The 26,080-nt window shown below is 41.2% G+C and overlaps 1 pseudogene; it reads left to right on the forward strand.

Annotated features, from left to right (window-relative positions):
- The first annotated feature begins 5,891 nt into the window (after window positions 1–5,891).
- The window catches only part of LOC108415351, a 33,950-nt pseudogene continuing 13,761 nt past the window's right edge, over window positions 5,892–26,080 (forward strand).

Genomic DNA, 26,080 nt, shown 5'->3' on the forward strand with positions numbered 1-26,080 from the left:
TGTTTGTATATGTGATGTGTGTTAAATAACAACCTTATTTGGAGCCAGCGAGTAGTGTTTGTATATTTGATGTGTGTTAAATAACAACCTTATTGGGAGCCGGCGAGTAGTGTTTGTATATTTGATGTGTGTTAAATAACAACCTTATTGGGAGCCGGCGAGTAGTGTTTGTATATTTGATGTGTGTTAAATAACAACCTTATTGGGAGCCGGCGAGTAGTGTTTGTTTATTTGATGTGTGTTAAATAAGAACCTTATTGGGAGCCGGCGAGTAGTGTTTGTTTATTTGATGTGTGTTAAATAACAACCTTATTGGGAGCCGGCGAGTAGTGTTTGTTTATTTGATGTGTGTTAAATAACAACCTTATTGGGAGCCGGCGAGTAGTGTTTGTTTATTGGATGTGTGTTAAAAAACAACCTTATTGGGAGCCGGCGAGTAGTGTTTGTTTATTTGATGTGTGTTAAATAACAACCTTATTGGGAGCCGGCGAGTAGTGTTTGTTTATTTGATGTGTGTTAAATAACAACCTTATTGGGAGCCGGCGAGTAGTGTTTGTTTATTGGATGTGTGTTAAATAACAACCTTATTGGGAGCCGGCGAGTAGTGTTTGTTTATTTGATGTGTGTAAAATAACAACCTTATTGGGAGCTGGCGAGTAGTGTTTGTTTATTTGATGTGTGTAAAATAACAACCTTATTGGGAGCCGGCGAGTAGTGTTTGTTTATTTGATGTGTGTTAAATAACAACCTTATTGGGAGCCGGCCAGTAGTGTTTGTTTATTTGATGTGTGTAAAATAACAACCTTATTGGGAGCTGGCGAGTATTGTTTGTTTATTTGATGTGTGTAAAATAACAACCTTATTGGGAGCTGGCGAGTAGTGTTTGTTCATTTGATGTTTGTTAAATAACAACCTTATTGGGAGCCGGCGAGTAGTGGTTGTTTATTTGATGTGTGTAAAATAACAACCTTATTGGGAGCTGGCGAGCAGTGTTTGTCTATTTGATGTTTGTTAAAGAACAACCTTATTGGGAGCCAGCGAGTAGTATTTGTTTATTGAATGTTTGTTAATGTAAACAGTAAACAATAGTGTACTGTGCAGTAATAGATGTGAACAGTAAACAATATTCTTCTGTGCAGTAATAGATGTAAACAGTAAACAACAGTGTTCTGTACAGTAATTGATGTAAACAGTAAACAATAGTGTTCTGTGCAGTAATAGATGTAAATAGTAAACAATAGTGTTCAGTGCAGTAATAGATGTAAACAGTAAACAATATTGTTTTGTGCAGTAATAGATGTAAACAGTAAACAATATTGTTCTATGCAGTAATAGATTTAAACAGTAACCAATATTGTTCTTTGCAGTAATAGATGTAAATAGTAAACAATAGTGTTCAGTGCAGTAATAGATGTAAACAGTAAACAATATTGTTTTGTGCAGTAATAGATGTAAACAGTAAACAATAGTGTTCTATGCAGTAATAGATTTAAACAGTAAACAATATTGTTCTGTGCAGTAATAGATGTAAACAGTAAACAATAGTGTTCTGTGCAGTAATAGATGTAAACAGTAAACAATATTGTTCTGTGCAGTAATAGATGTAAACAGTAAACAATAGTGTTCTGTGCAGTAATAGATGTAAACAGTAAACAATAGTGTTCTGTAGCAGTAATAGATGTAAACAGTAAACAATAGTGTTCTGTGCAGTAATAGATGTAAACAGTAAACAATAGTGTTCTGTGCAGTAATAGATGTAAACAGTAAACAATAGTGTTCTGTGCAGTAATAGATGTAAACAGTAAACAATATTGTTCTGTGCAGTAATAGATGTAAACAGTAAACAATAGTGTTCTGTGCAGTAATAGATGTAAACAGTAAACAATAGTGTTCTGTGCAGTAATAGATGTAAACAGTAAACAATAGTGTTCTGTGCAGTAATAGATGTAAACAGTAAACAATAGTGTTCTGTGCAGTAATAGATGTAAACAGTAAACAATAGTGTTCTGTGCAGTAATAGATGTAAACAGTAAACAATAGTGTTCTGTGCAGTAATAGATGTAAACAGTAAACAATAGTGTTCTGTACAGTAATAGATGTAAACAGTAAACAATAGTGTTCTGTGCAGTAATAGATGTAAACAGTAAACAATAGTGTTCTGTGCAGTAATAGATGTAAACAGTAAACAATAGTGTTCTGTGCAGTAATAGATGTAAACAGTAAACAATAGTGTTCTTTGCAGTAATAGATGTAAACAGTAAACAATAGTGTTCTGTGCAGTAATAGATGTAAACAGTAAACAATAGTGTTCTGTGCAGTAATAGATGTAAACAGTAAACAATAGTGTTCTGTACAGTAATAGATGTAAACAGTAAACAATAGTGTTCTGTGCAGTAATAGATGTAAACAGTAAACAATATTGTTCTGTGCAGTAATAGATGTAAACAGTAAACAATAGTGTTCTGTACAGTAATAGATGTAAACAGTAAACAATAGTGTTCTGTGCAGTAATAGATGTAAACAGTAAACAATAGTGTTCTGTGCAGTAATAGATGTAAACAGTAAACAATAGTGTTCTGTACAGTAATAGATGTAAACAGTAAACAATATTGTTCTGTGCAGTAATAGATGTAAACAGTAAACAATAGTGTTCTGTGCAGTAATAGATGTAAACAGTAAACAATAGTGTTCAGTGCAGTAATAGATGTAAACAGTAAACAATAGTGTTCTGTACAGTAATAGATGTAAACAGTAAACAATAGTGTTCTGTGCAGTAATAGATGTAAACAGTAAACAATAGTGTTCTGTGCAGTAATAGATGTAAACAGTAAACAATAGTGTTCAGTGCAGTAATAGATGTAAACAGTAAACAATGTTGGTCTGTGCAGTAATAGATGTAAACAGTAAACAATAGTGTTCTGTGCAGTAATAGATGTAAACAGTAAACAATATTGTTCTGTGCAGTAATAGATGTAAACAGTAAACAATATTGTTCTGTGCAGTAATAGATGTAAACAGTAAACAATAGTGTTCTGTGCAGTAATAGATGTAAACAGTAAACAATAGTGTTCTGTAGCAGTAATAGATGTAAACAGTAAACAATATTGTTCTGTGCAGTAATAGATGTAAACAGTAAACAATAGTGTTCTGTGCAGTAATAGATGTAAACAGTAAACAATAGTGTTCTGTGCAGTAATAGATGTAAACAGTAAACAATAGTGTTCTGTGCAGTAATAGATGTAAACAGTAAACAATAGTGTTCTGTGCAGTAATAGATGTAAACAGTAAACAATAGTGTTCTGTGCAGTAATAGATGTAAACAGTAAACAATAGTGTTCTGTGCAGTAATAGATGTAAACAGTAAACAATAGTGTTCTGTGCAGTAATAGATGTAAACAGTAAACAATATTGTTCTGTGCAGTAATAGATGTAAACAGTAAACAATAGTGTTCTGTGCAGTAATAGATGTAAACAGTAAACAATAGTGTTCTGTGCAGTAATAGATGTAAACAGTAAACAATAGTGTTCTGTGCAGTAATAGATGTAAACAGTAAACAATAGTGTTCTGTGCAGTAATAGATGTAAACAGTAAACAATATTGTTCTGTGCAGTAATAGATGTAAACAGTAAACAATAGTGTTCTGTACAGTAATAGATGTAAACAGTAAACAATAGTGTTCTGTGCAGTAATAGATGTAAACAGTAAACAATAGTGTTCTGTACAGTAATAGATGTAAACAGTAAACAATATTGTTCTGTGCAGTAATAGATGTAAACAGTAAACAATAGTGTTCTGTGCAGTAATAGATGTAAACAGTAAACAATATTGTTCTGTGCAGTAATAGATGTAAACAGTAAACAATAGTGTTCAGTGCAGTAATAGATGTAAACAGTAAACAATAGTGTTCTGTGCAGTAATAGATGTAAACAGTAAACAATAGTGTTCTGTGCAGTAATAGATGTAAACATTAAACAATGTTGGTCTGTGCAGTAATAGATGTAAACAGTAAACAATAGCGTTATGTGCAGTAATAGATGTAAACAGTAAACAATATTGTTCTGTGCAGTAATAGATGTAAACAGTAAACAATAGTGTTCTGTGCAGTAATAGATGTAAACAGTAAACAATAGTGTTCTGTGCAGTAATAGATGTAAACAGTAAACAATAGTGTTCTGTGCAGTAATAGATGTAAACAGTAAACAATAGTGTTCTGTGCAGTAATAGATGTAAACAGTAAACAATAGTGTTCTGTGCAGTAATAGATGTAAACAGTAAACAATAGTGTTCTGTGCAGTAATAGATGTAAACAGTAAACAATAGTGTTCTGTGCAGTAATAGATGTAAACAGTAAACAATAGTGTTCTGTGCAGTAATAGATGTAAACAGTAAACAATATTGTTCTGTGCAGTAATAGATGTAAACAGTAAACAATAGTGTTCAGTGCAGTAATAGATGTAAACAGTAAACAATAGTGTTCTGTGCAGTAATAGATGTAAACAGTAAACAATAGTGTTCTGTGCAGTAATAGATGTAAACAGTAAACAATAGTGTTCTGTGCAGTAATAGATGTAAACAGTAAACAATAGTGTTCTGTGCAGTAATAGATGTAAACAGTAAACAATAGTGTTCTGTGCAGTAATAGATGTAAACAGTAAACAATAGTGTTCTGTGCAGTAATAGATGTAAACAGTAAACAATAGTGTTCTGTGCAGTAATAGATGTAAACAGTAAACAATAGTGTTCTGTGCAGTAATAGATGTAAACAGTAAACAATAGTGTTCTGTGCAGTAATAGATGTAAACAGTAAACAATAGTGTTCTGTACAGTAATAGATGTAAACAGTAAACAATAGTGTTCTGTGCAGTAATAGATGTAAACAGTAAACAATAGTGTTCTGTGCAGTAATAGATGTAAACAGTAAACAATAGTGTTCTGTGCAGTAATAGATGTAAACAGTAAACAATAGTGTTCTGTGCAGTAATAGATGTAAACAGTAAACAATAGTGTTCTGTGCAGTAATAGATGTAAACAGTAAACAATAGTGTTCTGTGCAGTAATAGATGTAAACAGTAAACAATATTGTTCTGTACAGTAATAGATGTAAACAGTAAACAATATTGTTCTGTACAGTAATAGATGTAAACAGTAAACAATAGTGTTCTGTACAGTAATTCTCCTACTCTGGGCACAAATCTAACATGTTTCACTCCTGTTTTGTCCTCTGACTCCTTTTCTGTCTTTGACCTCATCATTAAGCATAATGGAAAATCACGTCACTGGTAGATTTATTTAACGTTGAAATAATCAAATTATTCTTTTAGTATATGTAATATATGATATAGTATATTTTACATAATCAGTATATTATTGTTTATGTGCTCACATCGTCCTAAAAGTGAGTATAGCAGTATGAATGAAAAAGATAGAATGATGTAAGCAGTTAAAATGTATGATGACGTCACGTAAGCCTTATGAGCATCATGCAGTGCTAGATGCTGTAAACGTTTTCCACTTATTTTTATTAGATTAACGGGCTTTAGTGAGTCAGTCAGACTCAGACTCAGACTCAGAGTCAGTCTTTCTCTGGAAAGATGGAGGGTTCTACACCTAAACCACGCTTTGCTCCACAGTTTTAGGTGTAACTAACGCACTCAAAGGGAAACAGCCGTGTTTCTTAAGGTGTCTGGCTGAGCTGAACTGGGATAAAACTCTGCTGTCAGATCTTCTGACTCTGGTTTCTCTGGTGGCTTCTCATGCTTTCATGCAATTCTAGCCAACAGTCGTGCAGGAGGCGGGGTTTGTCAGATCCCCAGTGATGACCTGGTCCAGTGTGTGTCCCTCCTCAGGCCAGGTGGGGGCGCTAGTTGTACTACTCCCAGGAAACGAAGCAGAGAAGAAGAAGAAGAGGAGCTGCGCGTTACTGGAGAGAGGGAAGCAGGAGCTGGTCTGCTGAAGGTAAAGAGCTGTTTCTCTCTCTTCTCTCTGCGTTGTTGGAACGGGTGGAGAACAGTTCTCTCTTGAGCAGGAGGCAGGGGAACCTGTGCGATGCGAGAGCTTCACCCCCCCTGAGGAGGCTGATCTGAGCCTCACAGAGCTCAGGCTTTGGTAGGAGCTGCTGAACTTCATCCAGTTCCACTGCTGCTCCGGAATATCAGTAAGCAGAGTGAGCCGCTCGTCTTCAGCCCGTCTTCAGCCCGTCTTCAGCTCGTCTTCAGCTCGTCTTCAGTTGTTCAGGTTGTCTTCAGCTCGTCTTCAGTCGTTCAGCCCGTCTTCAGCTCGTCTTCAGCCCGTCTTCAGTCGTTCAGGTCGTCTTCAGCTCGTCTTCAGGTCGTCTTCAGCTCGTCTTCAGGTCGTCTTCAGCCCGTCTTCAGTCGTTCAGGTCGTCTTCAGCTCGTCTTCAGTCGTTCAGTTCGTCTTCAGCTCGTCTTCAGCTCGTCTTCAGCCGTTCAGGTCGTGAGTGTCTTTAATCTCCTGCTGTCGCTGTTTCAGCTCCTGTTCCGCTTTACTGTGGCTCTTTCTTCTCACCGTGGAAATTCCTTTCCTGAATTGCTTTGTGTTTGATAAAAGCAGAAGAACAGAGCTTTTCAGTCCTCGGTGCTGGAGGTCTTACAAGTTCTCCTGCAGTGGTGAAGTTACTCAGCGCTCTGTACAGATGGTCCAGAGGTTTGAGCTGCTCTGTGGGTCACTGCTGTGGCTGTTTTGTTAGATGTGCTGTTCTGCTTCTTAAATCAGGATTTCATTCAGGTGAACATTGATTTGGAGCAGGGGGGTTCACTTTACAGATTGGGTTAGTGAGGGTTTGCTGTGATGATGATATTATTATTATTATTGTTGTTGTTGTTGTTGTTTTGTTTATAGAGCTTTATTTCATACACTAAGCAGCTGATCCAGCTCGATCAGGGGAGGTGTGTGGCCAGGCTTCACCCCAGCTCTTGTGAGCTCAGCTGTTGTCCCCTGTGCAGAGAGAGATTGTAGACCATGAGTAGCTACGGTCAGGGGTGGGGGGGTGCAGGTGGTAGAAAGAAGGGGGTTGCAGGGAGGGCGAGAGTGGGGAAAGGGTTTGGGGGCTAGAGTTCATTTCTGGGAGCAGGAATAGAAGAAGGAGCGAGAGATATTGGTTGGGTGGGGGTTCCTGCCCCTGAATACGCCACCATGTGCGCCTCTGCCAGCTTTGTGGACTCATCCAGTGATTCCAGTTGGTGGCACTGGACGCAAGCTGCCATCTCCTCGGGTAAATGGGAGATGAACTGCTCCAGTACAACCAGGTTGAGCACCATCTCAGAATCGAGTTCTTCTTACAAGATCCACCTCCTGCAGGAATCATGGGGCTGTTGCACCAGCACAAAGGGCCGGACAAACACTGAGTGTCAGCATGTGGAACCACTGACGGTGTTGCTTCGGAGTACGACCAACCCCACTGGAGGACGGCCTTTTTCAACTCATCGTACTCCAGCTGCGATTGAGTGGGGAGCTGTTGGGTGGCAAGTCGTGCTTCCCCTGTGAGCAGGGGCAGCAGTCGGATGGCCCAGTCCTTTCTCGGCCACCCCTCCCTGATGAGCTCCACGAACGCTTCTGGGTCGTCTTGCAGAGTCATCTTCAAGATGGAGATGGTAGCTGGAGCTGGAGTACTGTTGGCTGACAAACTCAGGAGAAGCTTCCTGTCTGCCTCTTGGCCCTGAGCCAGGGCCTCGAAGTGGGCCTGGATTTCCTGCTTTGCAGTTTCTGTGACTGCATATGTATCATCCAAATTTCACCAAAATTATCAGAAATAAATTAAATGTTGGTGTGGTGGTAGCGCTGTCGCCTCACAGCGAGGAGGGCCTGGGTTCGAGACCCCGGCCAGGTGACCGGGGTCCTCTCTGTGTGGAGTTTGTATGTTCTCCCCGTGTCTGCGTGGGTTTTCTCTGGTTTCCTCCCGCAGTCCAAAGACATGCAGTCAGGCCAATTGGACGTGCTAAATTGCTCCTAGGTGTGAGTGACTGTCTGTGTCTGTCTGTCTGCCCTGCGATGGACTGGCGACCTGTCCGCTGGGATAGGCTCCAGCACCCCTCCGCGACCCTGAGGGAGAAGCGGCTTAGAATGTGGATGGGTGGATCCATGCTACTACTTTTTTTTTTTTTTTTTTTTTTAAGCAGAGGCTTCACTAGCAGTTTTAAAAGCATCTGGAAAGCACAGAGAACAATTTACAATAGTTAAAACATTGTGAACACAACTAAAAAACGTCTTAAGGAATGAAGTAGGTGCAGGGTCAAGATCACATGTGGATGAACTTTGTTTATAACAGTTGTAGCACCTCATAGTTAACTGAGAAAGGTGTCAGTACTGATGTAGGTGGTCTATCAGGAACATTGTAGTAGCTGAGCTACACCCTGTCATATAAGGTCTACTTTGTTCGTTAAGTGGAGACACTTGCATCCTCTTACCGTCCATTTGAGCTATGATTGTTCTGATCATCTAAGTTATTGTCTTAATGACACATGCATTTGATGTGTGCACTAATTTGTAAAAGCCCATGTGTTCTCTGATGTTGCCTGTACAGATAAATGACTTGGCCTCTGATGGGAATTTGGCTTCTGTCTCCTGATTTTATATCCCAGGGAATATAATATAATAAGGAAATCGTGGAGATTGGTTAAGATGCTGTGAACAGTCAAGTGGAGATGTAAAGTGAGACATATATCAGAAATGCTTAATGTAGTTACGTACTTAAGCCTGGTAGTGCTGATTATAGAGATGTGATGGGAGGTTTGTGTTCTTAAGCTAAATCCGCTTAAGTTAATAAAGCGCGTTATTCTTCATATTGTGTAGTTAGATTTTGTGCCTTTGAGAAGGATCTTATGAAGAATATATTGTTGGTAGATATAGATTGTACATGCATGTGTTTAAAGGCTCGATATCCTTTAGTAGCACAGATTATCTACTGCACATTTAAAAAGCAACTACTACTGAGGCTTATTGAATTATGGGTATAAAAAGATGTTGCTTTCACTGTTTTAGGTGACTCCTAAATTATGTTGAACTGATAAATTGTATCTTGTAAATGTTATAAATTAGAAATTTTTCTATTTTTTTATTCTGATCAAATGTTTCATATTTGTGCATTTGGCATTGATTTTTTTTTTTTTTTTTTCCTTCTTTTTTTCTCCTCCAGGACGATCTCTTGTTACAAGTCTTCTCCTGCTTGAAGTGTCCGCTTTCCCTCCACAGTTCCAGTTTTCCTCCACTGAGACATCAAGAAACTTATTCAAAAGAAATACATTACACTGCATAGATTGTAAGAACAAGATGCCCAGAAGCTCCAGAACTCTAACACATTCTTCTGCTCTCAACAAGAAGACACCTCGCAGACGAACACAAAAGACAGCAGGCAAGAAAAGAACTCACCACTGCTCGGAGTGTGGCAAGGGCTTTAGTGAATTCAGTGATCTCAGAAGACACGAGCGCATTCACACTGGAGAGAAACCATATCAGTGCTCGGAGTGTGGGAAGAGTTTTACTGCACAGAGTAATCTCCAAAGACACGAGCGCATTCACACAGGAGAGAAACCGTATCACTGCTCAGAGTGTGGGAAGAGGTTTAGAGAACAAGGTGCTCTCAAACAGCACCAGCGTCTTCATACAGGTGAGAAGCCATATCACTGTATTGAGTGTGGGAAGAGTTTTAGACTTGGGGGTGCTCTAAAAGTACACCAGCAAAGTCACACGGGAAAGAAACTGTACCACTGCTCAGAGTGTGGGAAGAGTTTTACTAAACTGGAAAATGTCCAAATACACCAGCGCGTTCACACGGGAGAGAAACCGTATCAGTGCTCAGACTGTGGGAAGAGTTTTATACATAGTGTTTCCCTCAAAATACACCAGCGACTTCACACGGGAGAGAGACCGTATCCCTGCTCAGAGTGTGAGCAGAGTTTTATTACACCAAGCCGTCTTCAAACGCACCAGCGCATTCATACAGGACAGAAGCCATATCACTGCTCAGAGTGTGGGAAAGGTTTTACTAGACGGAATTATGTTAAAATACATCAGCGCATTCACACAGGAGAGAAACTGTATCACTGCTCAGAGTATGGGAAGAACTTTACTAGCCAGAGTAGTCTCACATCACACCAGTGCATTCACACAGGAGAGAAACCACACCAGTGCTTAGAGTGTGGGAAGAGTTTTACTGCACTGAGTAAACTACGATCACACAAGCGCATTCACACAGGAGAGAAACCATATCACTGCTCAGAGTGTGGACAGAGTTTTACTGCACAGAGTACTCTCAAAACACACCAGCACATTCACACTGGAGAGAAACCGCATCACTGCTCAGAGTGTGGGAGGAGTTTTACTACACTGAGTAAACTACGATCACACCAGCGCATTCACACAGGAGAGAAACCGTATCACTGCTCAGAGTGTGGACAGAGTTTTACTACACTGAGTAATCTCAAAACACACCAGCGCATTCACTCAGGAGAGAAGCCGTTTCACTGCTCAGAGTGTGGGAAAAATTTTACTACACAGAGAAATCTCCAAAGACACCAGCACATTCACACAGGAGAGAAACCGTATCACTGTTTAGAGTGTGGGAAGAGTTTTATTCAACAGAGTGATCTCCAAAGACACCAGCGCATTCACACAGGAGAAAAGCCCTATCACTGCTCAGAGTGTGGACAGAGTTTTACTACGCTGGATTATGCCAGAACACATCAGCGCATTCACACAGGAGAGAAACCGTATCAATGCTCAGAGTGTGGGAAGAGTTTTGCTGTACAGAGTAATCTCCGAAAACACCAGCGCTTTCACACAGGAGAGAAACCTTATCGCTGTTCAGAGTGTGGGAAGAGTTTTATGACACAGACTGATCTCCAAAGACACCAGCGCATTCACACAGGAGAGAAACCGTATCACTGCTCAGAGTGTGGGAAGAGGTTTACTTTACAGAGTAATCTCCAAAGACACCAGCGCATTCACACAGGAGAGAAACCGTATCACTGCTCAGAGTGTGGGAAGAGGTTTACGTTACAGAGTAGTCTTCGAAAACACCAGCGCATTCACACAGGAGAGAAGCCGTATCACTGCTCAGTATGTGGGAAGAGTTTTACTACGCTGGATTATGCCAAAACACATCAGCGCATTCACACAGGAGAGAAACCGTATCAATGCTCAGAGTGTGAGAAGAGTTTTAATACAAAGAGTCGCCTTACAGCACATCAGCGCATTCACACAGGAGAGAAACTGTTGAAGTGATCCTGGGACAATTTACACTTTCCCACTGAACTGATCCTGTATTCCAAAGGCTGACCATTTTGTTACAGGACCTATCTAGATTCTGGAGGATCTGGCATGACAGCTCTCGGAAGATTGAAAAGAAACGGGATAAGGACACCAGGATAAGTATGTTACTAAAGTGCCCTTGAGCAAGACACCTACTCTTCCCTGCTGCAGATAGGGCTGCCCACCACTCTGGGCAAGTGTGCTCATTGCTCCCTAGTGTGTGTGTGGTGTTTCACTGTGCAGATGTGTTTGCTGGCTCTTGAGCTGGTGCTGATATCAAGCTGGAAGGTCCCTCTTTTCTTTAGGCTGGGGGACATGGCGTCCATAATTTCTAAAAAGACAGGACCACAACAATTTTCTGCTTCACCTCAGTCAATCTGAAATTAGCTCAGACCCAGAGAACATTTCTGGATTCTGGAATATTTTAATGTTTTTTTTTTCTAGAGATTTAAATCTAACTTTTAATTTGTGGATGCATGAACAAACTATGTTCCCAGACAGTGTTTTTCAGAAGTGCTTCTGAGCCCATGAAGTGATTTTCTTTTCAGAATCGTGTTTTTAATGCAGTGCTGCGTAAGGGCCCAGTGATCACGGCCAGCCAGTATTGGGTCTTTGGACACCTGCATACATAGATTTTTAAAGATATTTTGTACCATTCATGATAAAATCCCCACATTCATTGTTATTCTTGAATTATTGGACTGTTTGATCATGCACGTCTTTGTGATCCCCTCCCCGTCTTCTGAAAGACTTGGCCTCTCTAAGATACTCTCATTTGTTCTCCCTGTCTCAACTTGTTTGAAACCTGTTGCTGGCATCAAACTCCAAATGGTCATGTATTTAAAAAACATTTTCTCAGTTTGAACTTTTAATATGTTGTCTCTACTATTTTCATTTAAATATAGGGTTTAAATGATTTGCACATCAGTGCATTTGGGTTATATTTACCTTTTGCACAGCATCCCAACTGTTTTGGAAATGGGATGTTGGTGGTTCAGATAGCCTTTGAATTTTGTTTTCTTTATTAAAAAGTCTTATTTTCTTACTAGTAATCATGTTACTATTATTAGAAGTAGGATTATTGATGTGTATTGAGTAGTCTTGTGTAACTTCCTTCATGCAGCTGTGCTCAGAATAATTTGTACTTTTGTAAGCTTTGTTGTTCTAGTAGAATAGTTATGAACATTGACCATGCAACTTCATATATGCACATTTATTAAAGTGTTCCTTTTACTTTTGAACCAGCTCTTCTTTCAATTACAGTAGGGTTTGAGCACTTCTATGTTTTTGGTAATTTGGTATCCACAAATTTGGTAATTTGGTAGCAGCCAGGCAGTTTATTATGTATGAAATCATTTACATGTGGAATGTGATTGTCTCTAGAACACAGATGAAAATCAGTGTTAAAAAGATGCCACAAAATAACAGTAATAATAATGATAAACATTTAGATAGCACCACTTTTCATACAGATGGCAGCTCAAAGCGCTTTACAGACAAATAATGCTTAACAATAAAATATAATATATAGAAATGAGTATTAATTTAAAATCAGCCACTGCAGTTCTTTTCAAAACAGGAGTGATGTGATCTTTTTTGTTTTTGTTAAGATGTTGCTGTATTTTGAAGGAGTTGTAAGGGATGCATAGTTTTCTTAGGAAGAGAGGATCATTAGAGTGATCAACTCTGCTGGAACAAATGTATGAACAAGGTTCTCTGCGCTGCTCTGAGAGAGAAAAGGCCGAACTTTAGCAATATTTCTTCAATGATAAACTATTTTAGAGACTGTTTACTTACAGATTAAACAGAACTCAAAGTCTAAGATCACACCCAGGTTTTCCTACTTCAAGTAGAGTTTCTGTATCTACAATCAGTAATTTTTCAAATGTATTTATTTTGCAATTGTAGAAAATTTTGCAACATTCACTGAGAGATATCCGACACAGCTGGAAAGCCTGTGCAGAGTCTTAATTACTGTTTCCTAATGACATGACCTAGAGGTAACTTGAAAAACAAAAAAAAACCTAGAACTGAGCCTTGTGGGACTTAAACTACTCTAAACCTCTGCATGAATAGCTGACCCAGTTTTACAACAGGGTGGATCAGAATTAGGATTACAGGCATCATCGCTGGGATTGAGATCATTCACAACACCAACCTGTTCTGTTTTTCGATGCCCATGTAACTAATATTAATAGAACAGCCTTCCTGCATCTCCGCAATATTGCTAGATTAAGAAATGCATGATCTCTACAGGACGCAGAAAAACTAGTTAATGCATTTATTACTTCAAGGCTGGACACTGTAATGCCCTGCTGTCTGGCCTCATAAGAACCAGGAAGTTTGACCATATCAGCCCAGTTTAATCAGCCCTGCACTGATTACCAGTTAAATTTCACATTGATTATAAAATCCTATCACTGACCTATAAAGCTCTAAACGGACTCGCCCCTCAGTACCTGAGTGACCTTCTCTCCCACTATAAACCATCACGCCTACTTAGATCACGAGGTGCTGCTCACTATTAGTAGCTAGAATTAATAAATTTACACCAGTCCTAACTAGCGGCTGGAATTTGGTAAAAAACTTGTAAAAAGTAAAATAAAAAAAAAAAACCTTCTCACACTCACTACCAAACCCTTTCACACTCAGCATCAAACCCTCTCACACTCACCATCAAACTCTCACACTCACTATCAAATTCTCTCACTCATTATAAAACTCTCACGATCACTATCAAACTTTCGCACTATGAAATTCTCTCACACTCACCATCAAATTCTCTCACACCACCAAATTCTCTCACCCTCACCATCAAATTCTCTCACACTCACCATCAAATTCTCTCACACCATCAAATTTTCTCACACCATCAAACTGTCACCCATTATCAAACCCTCTCACACTCACTATCAAACTCACTATCAAATTCTCTCACACTCACCATCAACCCCTCTCACAGTCACCATCACACTCTCCCCCTCACCATTAAACCGTCTCACTCACCATCAAACTCTCATACTCGCTATCAAATTCTCTCACACTCACCTTCAAACTGTTGGTTATTTATTGTTATGACCTGCTGTAGTAGTAGTAGTAGGTGTGTATATTCCTATTTATCAGTGATGTACATTAAAACACCCTTTTGCTAATAAAAAAAAGGAGTTAATGTATACGTTTGGGCACCACTGATAATTTTCATGATTTGTCTTTATAAATCATTGGTTGTTTGGATCAGCAATTTCAGTTAAATATATCATATAGCAGACGAACACAGTGATATCTGAGAAGTGAAATGAAGTTTAAATAATTATTGCACACTTTCTGTAAATCCTATAAACAAAATTAGGCAGGTGCATAAGTTTGGGCAGCCTTGTCGTTTTATTGATTTGAATACCTTTATCACTAATTATTGGAACACAATGTGTTTTGTAAGCTCAGTGACCCTTGACCTACATACACAGGTGAATCCAATTATGAGAAAGGGTCAAGGTGGTCAACTGCAAGTGTTTCTCCTCTTTGCATCTTCTCTGAAGAGTGGCAACGTGGGAGCCTCAAAACAACTCTCAAATGACCTGAAACATCATGGTTTAGGGGAAGGATACAAAAAGCTATCTCAGAGATTTCAACTGTCAGCTTCCACTGTGAGGAACGTAGTGAGGAAAGGGAAGACCACAGGCACAGTTCTAGATAAGGCCCGAAGTGGCAGGCCCAGAAAAATCTGAGACTGGCAGAGGTGAAGGACGGTGAGAACAGCCATCGTCAACCCACAGACCAGCTCCAAAGACCTACAACACCATCTTGCTGCAGATGGTGTCACTGAGCATCCTTCAACTCAGTCGCCTGAGCTGTGCTAAAGCACATTTTGGAATAAGGTGCTGTGGACTGATGAAACTAAAGTTATTTGGACAGAAAAGGGGCGGTATGCATGGCGGAAAAAGAACACAGCATTCCAAGACAAACACTTGCTACCCACAGTAAAATTTGGTGGAGGTTCCATCATGCTGTGGGGCTGTGGGGCCAGTGCAGGTACTGGGAATATTGCTGAAGTTGAGGGTCGCATGGATTCCAGTCAATATCAGCAGATTCTTGAGAACAACGTTCAAGAATCAGTGACAAAGTTGAAGATGCACCGGGGCTGGATACTTCAACAAGACAACGACCCTAAACACAGCTCAAAATCTACTAAGGCGTTCATGCAGAGGAACAAGTACAACGTTCTGGAATGGCCATCTCAGTCCCCAGACCTGAATATTATTGAAAATCTGTGGTGTGATTTAAAAAGTGCTGTCCATGTTCAGAATCCATCAAACCCGACTGAACTGGAGAGGTTTTGTAAAGAAGAACGGTCCAATATACCTTCAACCAGAATCGAGACTCTCATTGGAAGCTATGTGAAGCGTTTAGAGGCTATTATTTCTGCAAAAGGAGGATCTACTAAATATTGAAGTAATTTTTCTGTTGGGGTGCCCAAACCTATGCACCTAATTTTGTTAAAATAATTATTGCACAGTTTCTGTAAATCATATGAACTTCATTTCACTACTCAAATATCACTGTGTTCGTCTGCTATATGATATATTTAACTGAAATTGCAGATCTGAACAACCAATGATTTATGAAGGCAAATCATGAAAATTATCAGGGGTGCCCAAACTTTTGCATACCACTGTATATAAAGAAATATTAAATATACACAAAATATAGACATACTATACATAGACAATCAAATCAAATCCAATTTATTTGTATAGCACTTTTTAGAACGGATGTTGTCACAAATCAGCTTCACAGAATTCCAGAAAAGACTAAGTTTTAGCAAGAATGTAAAAACCCCCTGGCAGGCAAGCCAGGGGCAACAGTGGCAAGGAAAAACTCCCTCAGAACTGAGGAAGAAACCTTGGGAGGAACCAGGCTCACCGGGGGGGCCCGTCCTCCTCTGGTTAAACTACCTACAAGTGATTATATTACTAATATTAATAGCAGTAATATTGGTATTAGGAATAACTAGGAGTCTATGAGAACATCAGTGTAGGGTGGGCAGCTCGTCCAAGGCAGGTGGTGGTAGCTGGGGCGTGGGCAGCAGGAGGGCTCGGCAGTTGGTCGTCCTTCAGTGTCCGGCCGGACATATGGGTGCTTGTATACTCAGAAAGAAAGCAGGGAGATGGAATTAGTTTTATTCTATCCATTTGTACATAAACAGGGAATGTAAACATTTCCAGAGTGTGGCTAACGACTCCGGCAGATCTGACTATGACAGCTTAACTAACAGGAGAGAACCAGAAGGACACACAGACACGGCAGCACTCTGAGACAGTCTGGCCTCCCTCCGCTCCACCGTCCACAAGCCTGAGTGACCGCGTGCAAGCAGCGGGACGACAGCACCAGCGTCTCAATTTACTATAATTCCCTGTGTCCATGGACCCCTGGATCTGCTGCCTTTATCTACGGGGAACATTAGCTACCAAAAGCTGAACTGAACAAGTGAGTTTTCAGCCTAGTCTTAAAGATTGAGACTGTGTCTGAGTCCCGAACAGTTTCTGGAAGATCATTCCAGAGTTTGGGGGCTTTATAAGAAAAAGCTCTTCCCCCAGCTGAAACCTTCTGAATTCTGGGGACTATTAATAAGCCAGCACTCTGGGATCTGAGAAGTCGTGATGGCACGTAATGGGAAATAAGGTCTTGCAGGTACTCGGGAGCAAGACCATGTAGGGCTTTATACGTCAGTAATAATATGCAATTTAACAGGCAGCCATTGAAGTGATGATAGCACTGGACTGATATGATCAGATGTTCTAGTTTTAGTGAGGACCCTGGCTGCGGCGTTTTGGACTAGTTGGAGTTTGTTTAAATTCCTGCTCGTGCATCCTGACAGTAGTGCGTTACAGTAGTCTAGCCTGGAAGTAATAAAAGCGTGTACTAGTGTTTCTGCATCACGCAGGGACAGGGCATTTCTTATCTTGGCGATGTTGTGAAGATGTAGAAAAGCTGTCCTAGTGATGCTGCCTGTGTGTTGATTGAATGATAATCTGAATCAATTATGATGCCAAGATTTTTTGCTGCTGAGCCAGGTGTGGCTGGAAAGTCGGCAAGATTTAAGATTAAATCTTCTTCTTCTTTAGGCTGCTCCCTTTTGGGGTCCTCCTCTACTTTCACACCAACCATCTCCATGTCCACCTTCACTACATCCATAAACCTTCTCTGAGGTCTACCTCTTCTCCTTCTACCCAGCAGCTCCATCTCCAACATTCTTTGCCCAATATATCCACTATTCCTCCTCAACACATGTCCAAACCATCTCAACCTGGCCTCTCTGGCTTTATCTCCAAACTGCTCCACCTTCACTGTCCCTCTGATCTGCTCATTTCTAATCTTGTCCATCCTTGTCACTCCCAACGAAAATCTCAGCATCTTCATCTCCGCTACCTCCAGCTCAGCCTCCTGTCTTTTAGACAGAGCCACAGTCTCCAAACCATACATCATAGCAGGACGCACTGCTGTCTTGTAAACCTTCCCTTTCACTCTTGCTGCTATCCTTCTGTCTATCATCAGCCCTGACATCCGTCTCCACCCACTCCATCCTGCCTGCCCCCTCTTCTTCACCTCTTTTCTACACTGTCCATTGCTCTGGATGGTTGACCCAAGATATTTGAAGTCATCCACCTTTACGACCTCTACTCCTTGCATCTTCACCTTTCCACCTGCCTCCCTCTCATTCACACACATGTATTCCGTCTTGTCTCTACTGACCTTCATTCCTCTCCTCTCCAGTGCAAACCTCCACCTCTCCAGATTCTCTTCCACCTGCTCTCTACTCTCACCACAGATTACAATGTCATCTGCAAACATCATGGTCCATGGAGCCTCCTGCCTGACCTCATCTGTCAACCTGTCCATCACCATTGCAAACAAGAAGGGGCTCAAAGCTGATCCCTGATGTAACCCCACCTTCACCTTGAAACCATTTGTCACTCCAGCTGCACACCTCACCACTGTCTCACTATCCTCATACATGTCCTGCACCACCCTAACATACTTTTCAGCTACACCTGACTTCCTTATACAGTACCACAGTTCCTGTCTTGGCACCCTATCATATGCCTTCTCTAGATCCACAAAGACACAATGCAGCTCCTTCTGACCTTCTCTGTACTTCTCTACCAACACTCTCAACGCAAACACTGCATCTGTGGTGCTCTTTCTGGGCATGAAACCAAACTGCTGCTCAATGATCTGGACCTCTTGCCTTAGCCTTGCTTCAACAACTCTTTCCCATACCTTCATGGTGTGGCTCATCAACTTTATACCTCTGTAGTTACTGCAGCTCTGCCCATCACCCTTGTTCTTAAAAATGGGGACCAGTACACGGCTTCTCCACTCATCAGGCATCCTCTCACTCTCCAGGATTTTGTTAAACAACCTGGTTAAAAAGTCCACTGCCTTCTCTCCTAAACATCTCCATACCTCCACAGGTATGTCATCTGGACCAACTGCCTTTCCATTCTTCATCCTTTTTAAAGCTGCCCTCACTTCCACCTTACTAATTCTCTGCACTTCCTGATCCACTATCTCTCCCCCATTGTCCTCCTCTCTCTCTCGTTTTCCTCATTCATTAGTTCTTCAAAGTACTCCTTCCATCTACTCAACACTCTCTGTTCACTCACTAGTACATTTCCCTCTCTATCCTTTATCAGCCTAACCTGCTGTATGTCCTTTCCAGCTCTATCTCTCTGTTTAGCCAAACGATACAAGTCCTTTACTCCTTCTTTACTGTCCAGCCTCTCATACAGCTCATCATAGGCCTGAGCCTTTGCCACCATTATTTTTGCTGTGCAACTAGCCTCACAGTACTCCTCCCTACTTCCTTCATCTCTCTGGTTATCCCACTTTTTCTTAGCTGCCTTCTTCTTCTGAATACTCTCCTGGACTTCCTCATTCCACCACCAACTTTCCTTGTCTTCTTTCCTCTGACCAGAGATTTAAGATTAAATCTGGTAGTTTATTTCTTTCTAATTTTGGACCCAGAAGGAGAACCTCTGTTTTGTTACTGTTTAGTAGGAGGAAGTTCCATGACATCCAGCCTTTCACGTCTTTTACACAGTCCTCCATTTTCTTTAACCTGTATTGGTCATCAGGCTTGGCTGATCTGTACAGTTGCGTATCGTCTGCATAACAATGAAAGTTTACGCCATGGTTACTTATAACTGTGCCTAACGGTAACATGTATAGAGTAAATAATAATGGTCCTAAAATAGAGCCCTGCGGAACTCCAAATCTTACTTTTGAATAATTGGAAGATAAATTGTTTACACTGACGAACTGATAACGTTCTGATACGTAAGATCTGAACCATGATTGGGCCGTCCCTATGACTCCAACCATGTTTTCTAACCTTTCTAGGAGAATATTGTGGTCTATTGTATCTAAAAGCTGCGCTGAGGTCAAGTAGCACTAACAGGGATATGTAGCCTTGATCAGAGGCAAGAAGACCATTAGTTATCTTAACTAGAGCACCTCAGTGCTGTTATGTGGCCTGAATCCAGATTGAAATTTTTCATATATATGGTTTTTTTGTAGATATGAACTACGTTGTTGGGCCACAGCTTTTTCTAAGATCTTTGATATGAATGGTAAGGTAGAAATAGGCCTGTAATTAGACAATATGCTAAAATCAATATTTGGTTTCTTGATCAGGGGTTTGATACCTGCTAGTTTAAAAGCTTTGGGAACATGGCCCAGACTGAGGGACGAGTTTACAATAGACTAAATAGGGTTTATAATAACTGGCAATACTTTTTTGAGTAATTTTGATGGAATTGCATCGAGTATGCAGGTTGCGCAATTTGCAGAGGAGATAATCTTCTCTAGCTCCAGCTGTGGGAGGGGGTAAAAGGTTTCCAGGCTCTTTTCTACAGCTGTGTTTTGTTCTATATCAGCCAAGTCAGATGACAGCCAAGTTGGGTTTAATACTGTGGGTTGAATTTGTTGTCTAGATAGGCCAGATATGCTGAGCGAGCTTCAGTGAGGGCATTTCTATCCTCTATAAGGCCGTCCTTCCAGGCAGAGTGGAACACTTCTAACTTGGTTTGACGCCATTTCCGCTCTAGTTTCCGAGCTGTTTGTTTTAAGGTCCGGGTTTTATCGTTGTACCACGGGGCTTTTTCTGCCTTATTCTTTTTATTTTAAGTGGGGCCACATTTTCTAAAGTGGATCGAAAGGTATTTTCTAAATGATCGGTTAGTAAATCTAGTTCCATATGGTCTGATGGAGTGGAGACTGGGGTTGATAACTCTGGGAGATTTTCTATAAATTGTCGGGCGGTAAACAGTTTTATTGAGCGCTTTGTTGAATAACGAGGGGATGTATATATATTATGGCTAAGACTTAGCTCATATGAAATTAAGTAATGGTCGGAGATCGCTGTAGTTTGCGGGAGGATATTAAGCTTGTCTATGTTAAGACCTAGTGTCAAAACTAAATCTAACGAATGACTACAGTTGTGTGTAGGCCCTGCTGCATTCTGAGTCTAGGATTGAGGTAAATGCCCTTTTTAATGGGTCGTCTACCTTCTCAAAGTGAATATTAATTATCCTACAATTATTACTTTATCGTTGCACACAGCCAGGTTTGCAGCGAAGTCACTAAATTCTTTTATAAATTCAGAGTCACCCCCTGGTGGCCTGTAAATGTTAAATAATGAAAATGCTCTGCTGACTTACTAAAAGACTATGAGCTATGCTGCACGAAAGTAAGGCAGCACCCTCCCACGTGGGGTGGACACCATCCCTACCTATAAGACCAGGCTTGCCCTCAAAATGCAAACAATTGTCTATAAAGCCCACTTGATTTTCGGAACACCACTTGGACATCCAGCAGTTTAACGCCGTAAGCCTGCTGTAGGCTTCAGCACCGCGCCGCATTGGGATGGGGCCAGAGCAGATTACAGCATCGGACATCGTCTGGGCCTGTTTAATCACCTCTCTAATATTAGCCTTATTTACCTCAGACTGCCGCAGACGGATATCATTGGCCCCTACATGCTACTAATGTCTGGCGCTCTGGCTCCTGATAAACATCTGTTACTGCAGGCGCCCCTAAAGAAGGAGCTAATTTCAGGTGTCGGACAATCACCGTATATACAGTGCCCTCCATAATTATTGGCACCCCTGGTTAAGATGTGTTCTTTAGCTTCTAATAAATTGAGGGTTTTTTTAAATAATATAGGACCACGATGGAAAAAAGAGCAAAATCCAACCTTTATCTCAAGTGCATTTATTCAGTAGGAAAAAAATCCCACATTAAGAAATAATTGTTTAACATCAAATAATGTGTGCCACAATTATTAGCACCCCTGATGTTAATACTTTGTACAACCCCCCTTTGCCAACAAAACAGGTGCTTTTCTGCATACTCAGCTCTTGTGTTACGCCAGACCCACTTACAGCATTTGTTGCCAAAAAGCTCTATCTTTGTTTCATCTGACCAAAGCACACGGTCCCAGTTGAAGTCCCAGTACTGCTTAGCAAACTCCAAACGTTTACGTTTATGATTGTGAGTGAGAAAAGGTTTTTTCCGTGCATGCCTCCCAAACAGCTTGTTGGCGTGTAGATAGCGTCTGATGGTTGTTTTGGAGACTTCGTGACCCCAAGATGCTACCATTTGTTGCAGTTCCGTAACAGTGAGCTTTGGAGAACTTTTTATTTCTCTTATCATCCTCCTCACTGTGCGTGGTGGCAAAATAAACTTGCGTCCTCGTCCAGACTTGTTTACCACTGTTCCAGTTGTTTTAAACTTCTTAATAATTCCTCTGACAGTAGATACGGACAGGTGTAGGTGAGTGGCTATTTTCTTGTAGCCATTGCCTGACCTGTGAAGGTCAACACACATCTGCCTTACTTGAATGCTATGTTCCTTTGTCTTTCCCATGTTGAAGAGAAATGGCCTCTGTGTCACGTCATAATTATACCCCAGGGAAACAGGAAGTTGTGAATTGCTAATTAAATGTTCCTACATACTTTGATTAACTTCGTAAACTACTGTAGAAGTGACAGAAATTCTTTAATTACATTTATTTCCTAAGAATTGTTAGGGGTGCCAATAATTGTGGAACAGGTGATTTTATGAAGAAAAATTATTTCTTAGTCAGGGATTTTATTTTCCCCCTAAAACTCTACTTGAGTTAAAGGTTACATTTTTCTACAATTTTCAGTGTGACAGTATGTTTCCACAATAAAAACTGAATTTATTTTAAGGCTTTTGACACATCTTAACCAGGGGTGCCAATAATTATGGAGGGCACTGTATATGTACATAGGAGTCTCCTATGACTAGAGTGCTTTTAACAGGCTCCAAAGCGGGTGCAAACCTTCACTGAGCGGGGCAAACCTGTTTGACACGTGAATCGGAGGAGCGTTGTGTTCCGGTGGGCTAGCTTTGGCCTCAGTGTTAGCATTAGCCTTAGCTTTCCGGCTAGACCGCTGAGTCGTCACCTATTCACCCCGCTGTAAGGGCTCTAACGCCGGCGTCGAGGGGGTGCTAACTCTCCCTAGGGCACCCAAAGCTGCTAATACTGAATCTTGCTGTCTGTCCTTTAATAACCCCTGGATGCACCTCTAGATGGCCCACCTTCTCCAACAGAGAGCTAACTAGCTGGCACTTAGCACAAACACAGCCACTGTCATTATCACTAGAGGGAGAAAAGAGGATTAAACTAAACAGGCGCAGAAAAACCAAAAAGCAAAAACTCTCACACTCACCATTAAACCTTTCACACTCACTATCAACCATCAAACTCTCACACTCAAACCCTCTCACACTCCCCATCAAACTTCCTGACACTCACCTTCAAACTCTCACACTCACCATCAGACTCTCCCACTCACTATCAAACCCTCTCACACTCACCATCAAACCCTCTCACACTCACCATCAAAACCTCTCACACTCACCATCAAACCCTCTCACACTCACCATCAAACTTTCAAACACTCACCGTCAAACTTTCACACTCCCCATCAAATTTCCTGACACTCACCATCAGACTCTCCCACTCACTATCAAACCCTCTCACACTCACCATCAAACCCTCTCACACTCACCATCAAACCCTCTCACACTTACCATCAAACTCTCAGACTCACTATCAAACCCTCTCGTACTCACCATCAAACTCTCCCACTCACTACAAATTTCTCACACTCACCATCACACCCTCTCATACTCACTATGAAACTCTCCCACTCACTATCAAACCCTCTCTCACTCACCATCAAACTCTCAGACTCACTATCAAACCCTCTCACATTCACCACCAAACTCTCCCACTCACTATCAAACCCTCTCACACTCATCATCAAACTCTCAGACTCACTATCAAACCCTCTCACGCTCACCATCAAACTCTCCCACTCACTATCAAACATCAAACTCTCATACTCAGACCCTCTCACACTCACTATCAAATTCACCATCAAATTTTCTCACACTCAGTATCAAGCTTGCGCATTTACTATCAAACTCTCACACTCACCATCAAACTTTCACACACTCACTGTCAAACTTTCACACTCCCCTTCAAACTTTCAAACACTCACCTTCAAACTCTCACACTCACTATCAAACATTCTCAAAACAAACTTCAAATGCTCACACTCACTACCCAGCAGTCTCACATTCACCATCAAACTCTCCCACTCACTATCAAACCCTCTCACACTCACCATCAAACCCTCTCACACTCACCATCAAACTCTCACACTCACTATCAAACCCTCTCATACTCACTATCAAAATCTCCCACTCACTATCAAACCCTCTCACACTCACCATCAAACTCTCACACTCACCATCAAATTTTCTCACTCTCAAGCTTGCGCACTTACTATCAAACTCTCACACTCACCTTCAAACTCTCACACTCACCATCAAACTTTCTTATACCAACCTTCAAACGCTCACACTCACTACCCAGCAGTCTCACATTCACCATCAAACTCTCCCACTCACGATCAAACCCTCTCACACTCACCATCAAACTCTCCCACTCACTATCAAACCCTCTCACACTCACCATCAAACCCTGTCACACTCACCATCAAACCCTCTCACACTCACCATCAAACTCTCACACTATCAAACCCTCTCATACTATCAAAATCTCCCACTAACTATCAAACCCTCTCACACTCACCATCAAACTCTCACACTCACTATCAAACCCTCTCATACTCACTATCAAAATCTCCCACTCACTATCAAACCCTCTCACACTCACCATCAAACTCTCACACTCACCATCAACCTTTCTCACACTCACTCTCAAGCTTGCACACTTACTATCAAACTCTCACACTCACCATCAAACTTTCACACTCCCCTTCAAACTTTCTGACACCCACCTTCAAACTCTCACACTCACCATCAAACTTTCTCATACCAACCTTCAAACGCTCACACTCACTACCCAGCAGTCTCACACTCACCATCAAACTCTCAGACTCACTATCAAACCCTCTCACACTCACCATCAAACTCTCCCACTCACTATCAAACCATCTCAGACTCACCATCAAACTCTCCCACTCACTATAAAATTCTCTCACACTCACCATCACACCCTCTCACACTCACCATCAAACTCTCCCACTTACTATCAAACCCTCTCACACTCACCATCAAACTCGCCCACTCACTATCAAACCCTCTCACAATCACCATCAAAATCTCACACTGACTGTCAAACCCTCTCACACTCACCATCAAACTCTCCCACTCACTATCAAACACTCACACACTCACTATCAACCATCAAACTCTCATACTCAGACCCTCTCACACTCACTATCAAATTCACCGTCAAATGTTCTCACACTCAGTATCAACTATCAAACTCTCACACACACCAGTAACCTTTCTCACACTCACTGTCAAGCTTGCGCACTTACTATCAAACTCTCAGACTCACCATCAAACTTTCTCACACTCACTGTCAAGCTTGCACACTTACTATCAAACTCTCACACTCACCATTAAACTTTCACATACTCACTGTCAAACTTTCACACTCCCCTTCAAACTTTCAAACACTCACTTTCAAACTCTCACCCTCACCTTCAAACTCTCACACTCACCATCAAACTTTCTTATACCAACCATCAAACTCTCCCACTCACGATCAAACCCTCTCACACTCACCATCAAACTCTCCCACTCACTATCAAACCCTCTCACACTCACCATCAAACCCTGTCACACTCACCATCAAACCCTCTCACACTCACCATCAAACTCTCACACTATCAAACCCTCTCATACTATCAAAATCTCCCACTAACTATCAAACCCTCTCACACTCACCATCAAACTCTCACACTCACTATCAAACCCTCTCATACTCACTATCAAAATCTCCCACTCACTATCAAACCCTCTCACACTCACCATCAAACTCTCACACTCACCATCAACCTTTCTCACACTCACTCTCAAGCTTGCACACTTACTATCAAACTCTCACACTCACCATCAAACTTTCACACTCCCCTTCAAACTTTCTCATACCAACCTTCAAACGCTCACACTCACTACCCAGCAGTCTCACACTCACCATCAAACTCTCAGACTCACTATCAAACCCTCTCACACTCACCATCAAACTCTCCCACTCACTATCAAACCATCTCAGACTCACCATCAAACTCTCCCACTCACTATAAAATTCTCTCACACTCACCATCACACCCTCTCACACTCACCATCAAACTCTCCCACTTACTATCAAACCCTCTCACACTCACCATCAAACTCGCCCACTCA

Source organism: Pygocentrus nattereri, chromosome 11 (genome assembly GCF_015220715.1).
Source record: "Pygocentrus nattereri isolate fPygNat1 chromosome 11, fPygNat1.pri, whole genome shotgun sequence".
In the NCBI taxonomy this organism is placed as follows: Eukaryota; Metazoa; Chordata; class Actinopteri; order Characiformes; family Serrasalmidae; genus Pygocentrus; species Pygocentrus nattereri.